Source organism: Somniosus microcephalus, chromosome 7, assembly GCF_052327205.1.
Source record: "Somniosus microcephalus isolate GS21.2 chromosome 7, FLI_Smic_1.0, whole genome shotgun sequence".
In the NCBI taxonomy this organism is placed as follows: domain Eukaryota; kingdom Metazoa; phylum Chordata; class Chondrichthyes; order Squaliformes; family Somniosidae; genus Somniosus; species Somniosus microcephalus.
This window is the reverse complement of record NC_140993.1, coordinates 109,524,319-109,537,261: the sequence shown is the minus strand read 5'-3', so window position 1 is coordinate 109,537,261 and position 12,943 is coordinate 109,524,319.

The following is a 12,943-nucleotide window of genomic DNA, read 5'->3' as shown; positions in this document are numbered from 1 at the left end:
TTATTGGAAAAAATTCTGAGAAGGAATTAGTCTCCACTTGGAGAGGCAAGGATTAATCAAGGATAGTCAGCATGGCTTTGTCAGGGGGAGATCATGTCTGACCAATTTGATTGAATTTTTCGAGGGAGTGACTAGGTGTGTGGATGAGGGTAGTGCAGTTGATGTGATCTACATGGACTTCAGTAAGGCTTTTGACAATGTCCTGCATGGGAGACTGGTCAAGAAGGTAAAAGCCCATGGGATCCAGGGCAACTTGGCACATTGGATCCAAAATTGGCTTAGTGGCAGGAGGCAGCGGGTGATGGTCAAAGGTTGTTTTTGTGACTGGAAGCCTGTGTCCAGTGGTGTACCGCAGGGATCGGTGCTGGGTCCTCTGCTGTTTGTAGTGTACATTAATGATTTTAGATATGAATGTAGGAGGTATGATCAGTAAGTTCACAGATGACATGAAAATTGGTGGAGTGGTAAATAGCAAGGAGGGAAGCCTCAGGCTATGGGACGATATAGACGGGTTGGTCAGATGGGCGGAACGGTGGCAAATGGAATTTAACCCTGAAAAGTGTGAGGTGATGCATTTTGGGAGGACTAACAAGGCAAGGGAATACACAATGAATGGTAGGACCCTAGGAAGGACGGAGGATCAGAGGGACCTAGGTGTGCATGTACATAGATCCCTGAGGCAGCAGGACAGGTAGATAAGGTGGTTAAGAAGGCATATGGGATACTTGCCTTCATTAGCCGAGGCATAGAGTATAAGAGCAGGGAGGTTATGATGGAGCTGTACAAAACGTTAGTTAGGCCACAGCTGGAATTCTGTGTGCAGTTCTGGTTGCCACACTATAGGAAGGATGTGATTGCATTGGAGAGGGTGCAGAGGAGATTCACCAGGCTGTTACCTGGGCTGGAGCGCTTCAGCTATGAAGAGAGACTGGACAGGCTGGGGTTCTTTTCCTTAGAGCAGAGAAGGCTGAGGGGGGACCTGATTGAGGTGTACAAAATTATGAGGGGCATAGATAGGGTAGATAGAAAGGAACTTTTCCCCTTTAGTAGAGGGGTCAATAACCAGGGGGCATATTTTCAAGATAAGGGGCAGGCGGTTTAGAGGGGATTTGAGGGAAAACTTTTTCACCCAGAGGGTGGTTGGAATCTGGAACTCACTACCTGAAAGGGTGGTAGAGGCAGGAACCCTCAACATTCAAGAAGCATTTAGATGAGCACTTGAAACGCCACAGCATGCAAGGCTACGGACCAAGTGCTGGAAAATTGGATTAGAATAGACAGGGCTTGCTGGCCAATGCTGACACGATGGGCCGAAAGGCCTCTTTCTGTGCTCTAACTCTGACTCTAACCGAGCTGTTTCCTGCTCTTGCCCTGAACTGGAAAATTTCAGTCACTTTGCTTCCAATTTCCACCCTTCCCTCACCTTCACATGGTCCATCTCCAACTCTTACCTTCCTTTCCTCGACTTCTCTGTCTCCATTTCAGGGGATAGGCTATCGACCAACATCCACTGTAAGCTCACTGACTCCCACAGCTACCATGACTACACTTCCTCCTACCCTGTTTCCTGTAAGGATTCTATTCCATTCTCCCAGTTTCTCCTTCTCCGTTGCATCTATTCTGATGATGCCACCTTCCATACTAGTGCTTCCAGCATGTCTTCTATTTTCCTCAGCCGAGGATTCCCCTCTACCACAGTTGACAGGACCCACGACCGTGTCCATTCCATTTCCCACACTTCTGCTCTCACCCCTTCCCCTTCCTCCCAGAACCACGATAGAGTTCCACTTGTCCTTGCCTTCCACTCCACCAGCCTCCTCATTCAACGGATCATCCTCCACCATTTCCGCTGCCTTCAGCAGATCCCACCACCAAACACATCTTCCCCCCCCCCCCTCAGCATTCCAAAGGGACTGTTCCCTCCGCCACACTGGTCCACTCCTCAATCACTCCCAACAACCCCTCCCCATCCCATGGCACCTTCCCGTGCAAGCGTAGGAGATGCAACACCTGCCCATTTACCCCTCCCTTCCCACCATCCAGGGTCCCAAACACTACTTCCAGGTGAAACAGCAATTTACTTGTACTTCTTTCAATTTAGTATACTATATTTGCTCCTCATGATTGGGGAGATCAAACGCAGATTGGGTGACCACTTAGCGGAACACCTCTGTTCAGTCCACAAGTGTGACCCCGAGCTTCCGGGGGGGGAGGGCACTGGGGTAATGGGTGATCCGGATTAGGTAAAGTCAGGACATGGGCAGCCGAGTTTTGGATGAGTTTACATAGGGTAGAACATGGGAGGCCAGCCAGGAGTTCATTGGAATAGGCAAGTCTAGAAATAACAAAGGCATGGAGGAGGGTTTCAGTAGCAGATGAGCTGAGGCAGGGGCAGAGATGGGCAATATTTCAGAGGTGGAAATAGGTGGTCTTATTTATGGTGCGGATATGTGGTCAGAAGTTCATTTCAGAGTCTGGTTCAGCTTCAGAGAGTTGCTAAGGAGAGGGATGGATTTGGTGGCTAGGGAATGGAGTTTGTGGTGGAGACCGAAGACAATGGCATGGACATCCCAATACTTAATTGGAAGAAATTTCTGCTCATCCAGTCGGACAACCAGTCTGACAATTCAGAGACCGTGAAGGGGTCGAGAGAAGTGGTGGTGAGGTAGAGCTGGGTGTCGTCAGCTACATGTGGAAATTGGCATTGTTTTCAGATGATGTTGTCGAGGGGCAGCATTTAGATGAGAAATACGAGGAGGCCAAGGGTAGATCATTGAGGGACACCAGAGGTAACGATGCAGGAGCAGTAAGAGAAGCTATTGCAGGTGATTCTCTGGCAACAATTACATAGATAATTGGGGCAGAGTGATCCTAATATGATAGAATTCTTCATTAAGATGGAGAGTGAAGTAGTTGACTCAGAGACAAGGGTCCTGAATTTAAATAAAGGAAACTACAATGGTATGAGGCGCAAGTTGGCTAGGACGGATTGGGGAACGTTACTTAAAGGGTTGACGGTGGATAGGCAATGGCAAACATTTAAAGATTGCATAGATGAACTACAGAATTTGTTCATCCCTGTTTGGCATAAAAATAAAACAAAGGTGACTCAACCGTGGCTAACAAGGGAAATTAGGGATAGCAAAAGATCCAAGGAGAGGACATATAAATTGGCCAGAAAAAGCAGCAAACCTGAGGATTGGGAGCAGTTTAGGATTCAGCAAAGGAGGGAAAAGGGATTAATTAAGAGGGGGGGAAATAGAGTATGAGTAAGCTTGCTGGGAGCATAAAAACTGACTGTAAAAGCTTCTATAGATATGTGAAGAGAAAAAGATTGGGGAAGTCAAGCGTAGGTCCCTTGCAGTCATAATCAGGGGAATTTATAATGGGGAACAAAGAAATTGCAGGCCAATTAAATACATACTTTGGTTCTGTCTTCACAAAGGACACAAATACCTCCCAGAGATGTTGGGGAACATAGGGTCTAATGAGAGGGAGGAATTGAATGAAATCAGTATTTGTAGGGAAATTGATGGGATTGAAGGCCGATAAATCCCCAGGACCTGATAATCTATATCCTAGGGTACTTAAGGAAGTGGCCCTAGAAATAGTAGATGCATTGCTGGTCATCTTCCAAAACTCTATAGATTCTGGAACAGTTCCCATGGATTGGAGGATAGCTAATGTAACCCCACTATTTAAAAAAGGTGGTAGAGAGAAAATGGGGAATTACAGACCGGTAAGCCTGACATCAGTAGTGGGGAAAATGCTAGAGTCCATTATAAAAGATGTAATAGCAGAGCACTTGGAAAACAGTGACGGGATCGGAAAAAGTCAACATGGTTTTACAAAAGGTAAATCATGCTTGACTAATCTACTGGAATTTTTTGAGGATGTAACTGGTAGAATCGATAAGGGAGAACCAGTGGATGTGGTGTATATGGACTTTCAGAAGGCTTTCGATAAGGTCCCACATAAGAGATTAGCGTGTAAAGTTAAAGCACATGGGATTGGGGGTAAGGTACTGACTTGGATAGAGAACTGGTTGGCAGACAGGAAGCAAAGAGTTGGAAGAAATGGGTCTTTTTCGAGTGGCAGGCCGTGACTAGTGGGGTACCACAGGGATCGGTGCTAGGGCCCCAGCTATTCGTAATATATATTACTGAACTAGACGAGGGAACTAGATGTAATATCTCCAAGTTTGCAGACGACACAAAGCTGGATGGGCATGTGTGCTATGAGGAGGATGCTGAGAAACTCCGGTATGATTTGGACAGGTTGGGTGATTGGGCAGATGCATGGCAGATGCAGTATAATGTGGATAAATGTGAGGTTATCCACTTTGGTGGCAAAAACAGGAAGGCAGATTATTATCTGAATGGCAATAGATTGGGAGAAGGGGAAGTGCAATGAGATCTGGGTGTCCTTGTGCACCAGTCACTGAAGGTAATCATGCAGGTGCAGCAGGCAGTTAAGAAGGCAAATGATATGTTGGCCTTCATAGCGAGAGGATTTGAGTACAGGAGCAAGGATGTCTTGCTGCAGTTGTTCAGGGCCTTGGTGAGACCACACCTTGAGTATTGTGTGCAGTTTTGGTCGCCTTATCTGAGGAAGGATGTTCTTGCCATGGAGGGTGTGTAGGTGAAGATTCACCAGACTGATACCTGGGATGGCAGGAATGACGTATGAGGAGAGATTGGGTCGATTGAGCTTATATTCGCTGGCGTTTAGAAGAATGAGTGGATCTCATTGAAACTTATAAAATTCTAACAGGACTAGACAGATTAGATGCAGGAAGGATGTTCCCGATGGCGGGGGAATCCAGAATCAGAGGTCACAGTCTAAAGATAAGAGGTAAGCCATTTAGGACAGAGATGAGGAGGAATTTCTTCACCCAGAGAGTGGTGAACCTGTGTAATTCTCTACCACAAAAGGCAGTTGAGGCCAATTCATTAAATATATTCAAGAAGGAGTTAGATATATTTCTTGAGGCTAAAGGGTTCAAGGGATATGGGAAGAAAGCAGGGACAGGGTACTGAATTTGGATGATCAGCCATGATCTCATTAAATGGCAGAACAGGCTCGAGGGGCCGAATGGCCTTCTCCTGCTCCTATCTGCTATGTTTCTATGGCTCTCTCTGATCAGCTCATTTGTCCAAATGCTCTGTCACTCTGTCCCTAATAACAGATTCTAGTAACTTCCCCACAACTGACTATTAGACCTATCATTTCCTAGTTTATCTCTCCTATGCAATCTCACCTCTCCCCCCGCCACCCCCTCCATGATTGAATAGTTTTCCAACATTCACTGTCACATTTGATTAATGGTCACTTTGTCAAGGTACAGGAGGGCAACCAGAGCTCATACAACTATACCATACTGAGAAGTCTCTTTCCTGACCAGTTTTCTCCCATCCCCGTATCTCATCAATAGAAGAGGACAGATGAAAACTGGTGAGGGAGGAGAAATTTGTCAAAACATTTGTGAGTATGGGGCAAGAGCAGGTGTTTCAACTCTCCTGTGGATTTTTGGTTGGGAAGGGCAGTCTTTCAAGTATTTTGTGAATAGATCTGCCCTATGATGTGATTGTAACTCAGGGGGGTCAAATATGAAAGGAAAAATGTGAGGTAGAATGGTTTTTGAATTCTATTCAATGTCCCTTTTCAGTTTTGTTTATCGCTGGATCTTCAGTGCTATATACCAGGGAGAATCTTGCTGCACTGATACTAAACCTTAAGACACCAGTACAAACTGGTCTTTGATTATTTTAGCTGATAATCTCTAACATTCTTCTGTGTTCTGCTCCTGAGCTCAAACTAATTTAAATGCTTTGTGACAGCTCAATGTGCTTCTTTTAATAATTCATTAATATTCTTGGTTGAGTGATTTACCAAACACTTTCAATGACAAGAACTATTTACCAGTGTGGGTTTAAAGTGTTGTCTCTGGAGGAGGTCCCATATGTAGCAACTTCTATCCTTTGTGGACTCTGATAAAGCATGGTCCATTTTCTTTTATTTAAGAACTCAGAAGCAATGCCAATAGCGTCACACGACCTTTGGCCACCTGCAGCCCATCAGCTGCATTTTAAATTCTAAAATTATTCACATTCTACACAAACTAGAACAATCAGAGAACTGGAGAATCAGAAAGCATATTACCACTGAGTGAAGGATTTGTGGCTTGTGGGTTCTCGAAGTCATACTCATGATACTTGCATTTATATAGCATCTTATCATATTGAAACATCTCAAAGCTCTTCACACAAATAATTACTTTTTAAAGTGCTTCATAGACAAAGACGGCAACTATTCTGCAACATTCTACAAATAGCGATGCGATACTTTGTTTTAATTTGTTCTTGGGACGTGAGGGTGGGTGGAGATAATTGGGAAACAATCAGAAAAGTAACTACTCCACCCCATTAAAAATAAAATTAAACGCTGGCAGAAGATAAGATTGCTAAACCTCTTATCAAATGTCACCTCCTGTTCCAGTGAGCAGGCTTTGTATATTCTAAGCATAGTAGATCACTGGCAACATTTTACAAACCCTGAAAAACTGTTTAAACCCTAAACTGGTGTTATTGTCCATATGTGACCCTGTCCCAGGTATTCACTGTCCCATCAAGATCACTGACAATATTCTGCCAACCTGAAGAAACATTTGAAATCTGTTAAACCCTTACACTGCTGGTGTTGTCTGTAAGCATAGCCTTGTCCCAGGAACCACTGTATAGTCAAATCAAAATTATTGAAATTGAATGGATTGAATTAAATCTCATTGGCCTGTATTTTGCGGCCCTACGGATGCATACGAGGTGTGTACGCGGTGTGTAAGGGCTGCGCAAGTTCCGGGTTTACGCGCGCAAAGCGCATGCGTAAAAACCTGGAACTGGCAATCTGTCAAGAATCTTGACAGATCATCCGCATCCCCAGGAAAAGGGCATCCGGGGGGTGGAGAGTTGCGCTATTTGCCCAACTTCTGCCCAGCGAATGCCCGTGAAATTCTTACACCTGATAAAAGCAGGCAAGGCGGTTCGCAAGCACCCCCGGGATCACGTATCCGGCCCAACCAATGAAAGAAGGGGAGTCCCCATTCATGCTTATGGGGATCACATAAAAAACACTAACATAAAAATTACATATTTAAAATTAATTAAAATACAATATAATTAAACATTTAAAACAAAAATTTAATTTGAAAAATAAATGTAAATGTTTTAAAGGGGCTAAAATAACCTTACCTTATTTTACAGGTGTTTTAATGTTTAAATGATTGAAAACAATTTTTATATTCATTTAAACTCTTACGCTGGTAAAAGCAGGACTTTATATTGTAATAAGAGACCCCAGGAAAAAAAACTTCAACTAAACTAAGTGTTTGCTTGGTCCATTGGTAGTACTTGTGCCTTTAAGTTAGAAAGTTGTGAGTTCAGAGCGCCACGCCAGGACTTGAGCATGCAATTGAGGCTGATAATTCATTGTAGTACTGAAGGAGTGCTGCAATGTCAGAAGTGCCATCTTTTGGATGAGATGTTAAATTGAAGTCCAATCTTCCTGTTCAGGTGGGTGTAAAAGATCACATGGCACTAATTTTGATGAAGGAGGAGTGCTCCAAGTGTCCTGGCCAACATTCATCCCTTAACCAACAGCATTAAAAACAGCTTACCTGGCCATTTATATTGTTGCTTTTTTGTGGATATTGCTGTTCACAAATTGGCTGCCATGTTTGCCAAAAAAAAACAATGGCTACAATTCAAAAATACTTAATTGGTTGTGAAGCAATTTAGAACATTCTGAGGATGTGAAAAGTGCTATTTAAATGCAAGTTCTTCTTCTATTACACCCTGTTTGGTTTTATTAAAAAATATTGTGATCAGAAGGCACTGAAAAGTGATGGTTGCACCACCTATTCTTCATATTTGACTCCACACTGTACAATATTCTGTTCATCATACAATAATTACTAATTTTTGTATGTTTAAGAAGTATTGATAGTTTTTGTTGGTCCACTAATCAAGCCATGGTATAGATTAATGGTGCCATAATGGCTTGTATCATAACTGTTATACTATCCATGTATCTGATAAATAAAGGTACTGTGGGGTGTAATATGAAGAATACTTTGATAAGTGGACTGACCTGGCACTCTTTATGTGACACCATTACAAATGAGTTCCAATGTGTTCATAAGTAGGAATACTCTCCATATTTTACCCCCTGCCCTAAGTGGTATGTTGCTATGACATGCATTTTTTGATGTTACAGCCATAAATAATCTTTTGTTTGTTTTCAGATTTATAAGCAAAGTAACCTGTATTTTGTATAGTGCACAGTAATTTGTATATGGTTATGTTAAAGCAACATCCCAGAGCATTCAAGCTGTCAAACAGAGTCTTGATATCTACCTAGAAATGTAAAAGCAGAGAAATAGAAAAATACAGGAAAAGAAATGTTGTATTCTCATGTTCATATATAAAGCACATTTTCCTGTTTGGATTAGGAAGATGTTTTGCTGTCAAATTATCAACATTCAGATAGTACTCTCTAGGCCATTTAACACTTTATTTATACTTGCTCTATATTATTCTGTAAAATTGCCATTTATGCAGAGAACTGCTATAATTTTTCACTCCTATCATCTTGAGGGCATGATTTTGTATTTTATTTTCACTGGTAACAACATCTTGTGAAAGATTGTATCATATGTGTGTATGCAAACATTTCAGGGATAATTTTACAAATTTGCACCCTAGTCACAAAGTGGGATAGCTGATACTGGAATTTGGACACGCAACCCCTACGATTGCCTATTCATTAGTTTTAATAGATGGACAATTGTTGGATCAGCTATCCATTTCTAGTGGATGTCCAGTGCCAAGGAGATATTTATACATTTTAACCATTTGGTTCCAGTACAGCTCAATCACAAATTCACAAAATCCTCCTTGCAGGGGAGGTTTTGCACCAAGAGCACACTTAAAATTATCCTGTACTGTACATTCCAGAAAAGGGAGTTTCTAATTCTACTCCTGTTTTTAAGACACTTGGGTTCATGCCTATCTTTTTATATTTTTCCCCCTCAACAATTATCTATCATTCTTTCTGGAGTGCAGTTTCACATATGCGAGGTGCCCTCCAGCACTTTGCCCAAGGTAGTATTATTCATGTGTGTGCCTTAACAGTAGGCATGGGCAGGCTATTTGACTATCTGTTGCATTCTTCACCCAAAGCTCTCTTCAGCAGCAGTTACTGGCAGGCAGTCAGAAGTGGCTAATTTCCCTCTGGCACACCCAGGCCAATTGGTGCCATTACTGCCATTCTAACTGAGATCAGCTAGTTGATAGTTAACCAAACCTGAAACTTTCCTGGTCTGTACAGTTCAGATAAACTCAGACACCAGGGGAGCAGGTCATTCCTCTCTAAACAGCAGTGAGTGTCAGTGGACAAAATTTACAGTGCTGACTGTCAAACTTTTATACAGCTGTTGTTTACCTGATCCATACGCACATACTAACAGGAGGCAGTATAATTGAGCCCCTCGAGCTTGTTCTGCCATTCAATTAAGTCATAGAAACATAGAAGATAGGAGCTGGAGTAGGCCATTCGGCCCCTCGAGCCTGTTCCGCCATGTACTTAAGGAAGTGGCCCTAGAAATAGTAGATGCATTGCTGGTCATCTTCCAAAACTCGATAGAATCTGGAATGGTACCCATGGATTGGCGGGTAGCTAATGTTACCCCACTATTCAAAAAAGGTGGTAGAGAAAAGGTGGGGAATTATAGACCGGTAAGCTTGACATCGGTAGTGGGGAAAATGCTAGAGTCCATTATAAAAGATGTAATAGCAGAGCACTTGGAAAGCAGTGGCTGGATCGGACAAAGTCAACATGGATTTACAAAAGGTAAATCATGCTTGACTAATCTACTGGAATTTTTTGAGGATGTAACTGGTAAAATAGATAAGGGAGAACCAGTGGATGTGGTGTATTTGGACTTTCAGAAGGCTTTCGATAAGGTCCCGCATAAGAGGTTAGCGTGCAAAATTAAGGCACATGGGATTGGGGGGCAAGGTATTGACTTGGATAGAGAACTGGTTGGCGGACAGAAAGCAAAGAGTTGGAATAAACGGGTCGTTTTCCGAGTGGCAGGCAGTGACTAGTGGGGTACCGCAAGGATCGGTCCTAGGACCCCAGCTGTTCACAATATATATTAATGATCTGGATGAGGGAATTGGATGTAATATCTCCAAATTTGCAGACGACACAAAGCTGGGGGGGAGGGTATGCTGTGAGGAGGATGTCGTGAAACTCCAGCATGATTTGGACAGGTTGGGTGATTGGGCAGAAACATGGCAAATGCACTATAATGTGGATAAATGTGAGGTTATCCACTTTGGTGGCAAAAACAGGAAGGCAGATTATTATTTGAATGGTAATAGATTGGGAGAAGGGGAAGTGCAAAGAGACCTGGGTGTTCTTGTACACCAGTCGCTGAAGGTAAGCATGCAGGTGCAGCAGGCGGTTAAGAAGGCAAATGGTATGTTGGCCTTCATAGCAAGAGGGTTCGAGTACAAGAACAAGGATGTCTTGCTGCAGTTGTACAGGGCCTTGGTGAGACCACACCTTGAGTATTGTGTGCAGTTTTGGTCGCCTTACCTGAGGAAGGACGTTCTTGCCATGGAAGGAGTGCAGCGAAGATTCACCAGGCTGATACCTGGGATGGCAGGAATAACGTATGAGGAGAGATTGTGTCAATTGGGCTTATACTCACTGGAGTTTAGAAGATTGAGAGGGGATCTCATCGAAACCTATAAAATTCTGTCAGGCCTGGACAGACTAGATGCAGGAAGGATGTTTCTGATGGCCAGGGAGTCCAGAACCAGGGGTCATAGTCTAAGGATACAGTTTTGGTCGCCTCATCTGAGGAAGGATGTTCTTGCCATGGAGGGGGTGCAGCGGCGATTCACCAGGCTGATACCAGGAATGGCGGGAATGACCTATGAGGAGAGACTATGTAGTTTAGGGATGTACACACTGGAGTTTAGAAGATTGAGAGGGGACCTCATAGAAGTGTATAAAATTCTGACAGGTCTAGACAGACTGGATGCAGAAGGAATGTTTCCCTTGGCGGGTGAGAACAGAACTAGAGGACATAATTTAAGGATAAGGGCTAAACCATTTAGGACAGAGATGAGGGGGAATTTCTTCACTCAGAGAGTGGTGAACCTGTGGAACTCATTGCCACAGAGGGCAGTGTACGCCAGCTCATTAAATATATTTAAGAGGGAATTAGATATATTTCTACGGGCAAAAGGGGTTAAGGGTTACGGAGAGAAGGCGGGGACGGGATACTGAATTAAAGGATCAGCCATGATCTCATTAAATGGCGGAGCAGGCACGAAGGGCCGAATGGCCTACTCCTGCTCCTATCTTCTATGTATCTATGTATCTATGTATAAGGGGTAAGCCATTTAGGACTGAAATGAGGAGGAATTTCTTCACCCAGAGAGTGGTGAACCTGTGGAATTCTCTGCCACAGAGGGCGGTGGAGGCCAGTTCATTAAGTATATTCAAGAAAGAGTTGGATATATTTCTTAAGGCTAAAGAGATCAAGGGATATGGGGAGAAGGCAGGGACCGGGTACTGAATTTGGATGATCAGCCATGATCTCATTGAATGGCGGAGCAGGCTCGAAGGGCCGAATGGCCTACTCCTGCTCCTATCTTCTATGTATCTATGTATCTATGTATCTAATGAGATCATGGCTGATCATCCAAATTCAGTACCCTGTCCCTGCTTTCTCCCCATATCCCTTGATCCCTTTAGCCTTAAAAAATATATTTAACTCCTTCTTGAATATATTTAATAAATTGGCCTCAACTGCCTTGTGTGGTAGAGAATTCCACAGGTTCACCACTCTCTGGGTGAAGAAATTCCTCCTCATCTCTGTCCTAAATGGCTTACCCCTTATCCTTAGACTGTGACCCCTGGTTCTGGACTCCCCGGCCATCGGGAACATCCTTCCTGCATCTAGTCTGTCTAGTCCTGTTAGAATTTTATAAGTTTCAGTGAGATCCCCTCTCATTCTTCTAAACTCCAGCGAGTATAAGCCCAATCGACCCAATCTCTCTTGTTTTGGATTCCCCCACCAGAGAAAATAGTTCCTCTGTATCTACCCTATCGAATGCCTTTATCATTTTAATCAGCTCAATTAGATCACCCTTCCATCTTCTAAACTCAAGGAATGCAAGCCAAGTTTATGCAACCTGTACTCATAATTTAACCCGTTAAGCCCTTGCATCATTCTAATGAATCTGCACTGTATTCCTTCCAAAACTAATATATCTTTCTTGAGGTTTGGGCTGAATTTTTACTTTGAAGAGTGTGTGGGTTTGCAAGCAGGTGGGCAGTTAAAAGCATTGAAATTGACAGTGCATTGGGAAGCCGGCTTCAACCCGCCACCTTCTGCCTTTAACTCGGGCGCGTTAGTCAGTGCACCAGGGACCCGCTCGGGAGAGGCGGGTGACCTAATTAAAACAGTCTACAGCTCATTAAGAAGCTATTAACAACCTTTTTTTACCTGATGTTGCAGCTTTTACTGGCAGTCCACGGGATTCCCGGGCTTGCTGAACCTCACCAGTGAAAGCAAGGCGAGAGCAATTGTGGAAGTTGAACAAATGACAGTTAAAAAAAATCACAAATACTCATGCCTCACACCTGCTTCCTTGCCTGAGGGAAAGGCTCCTGCTAGTACCATTTTTGCTGAGTTTGCGGCTGATTTCTACAACTTTAAGTCACACGCACAACATTGGAAGTCACTCTCGCTACATGGGAGGATTGTGCCTCTGATCTTCACTTTACCTGACATATAGCAGATCAGGATGGGTGCCGCTTATGCTGTTTCACCTTGAATCTCAGATGAGGACCAGAATGAGCAGCA